The sequence below is a fragment of the Apis dorsata genome, unplaced genomic scaffold (genome assembly GCF_000469605.1).
Source record: "Apis dorsata unplaced genomic scaffold, Apis dorsata 1.3 scaffold_98, whole genome shotgun sequence".
NCBI lineage: Eukaryota > Metazoa > Arthropoda > Insecta > Hymenoptera > Apidae > Apis > Apis dorsata.
Window position 1 is genome coordinate 671,904 of NW_006263396.1, and position 294 is coordinate 672,197.

Consider the following 294-nt stretch of genomic DNA (forward strand, 5'->3'; position numbering starts at 1 on the left):
GAAAAGGGAAAGCCGTTGTTGGAAGGCTGTTGTAGTAGAGTCTCGAAAGAGTAGTCGGGTAGTGACAACGTGATTCGCGAGAAAGTTGCTCGTCGCTTTTCAACGAGTCACGTTACAATATGACATAACCTAACATTTTCATCGAGTTTTCACAACTTTTGCGGGGGGACCACTACTTTTCGAATACCAGTGTTTCTTAACTGCTTTCTCGAAGCAGAATTTAACCGTGATCTTCATTTCGAAGAAGTTGAATATTTATCGATATATATATATATATATATATATATATATATA

The 294-nt window shown here is 37.1% G+C and overlaps 1 protein-coding gene across 1 annotated transcript in view; it reads left to right on the forward strand.

Annotated features, from left to right (window-relative positions):
- The window catches only part of LOC102675684 (hormone receptor 4-like), a 25,248-nt gene that overhangs the window by 6,603 nt on the left and 18,351 nt on the right, over window positions 1-294 (forward strand). The window lies entirely within an intron of this gene.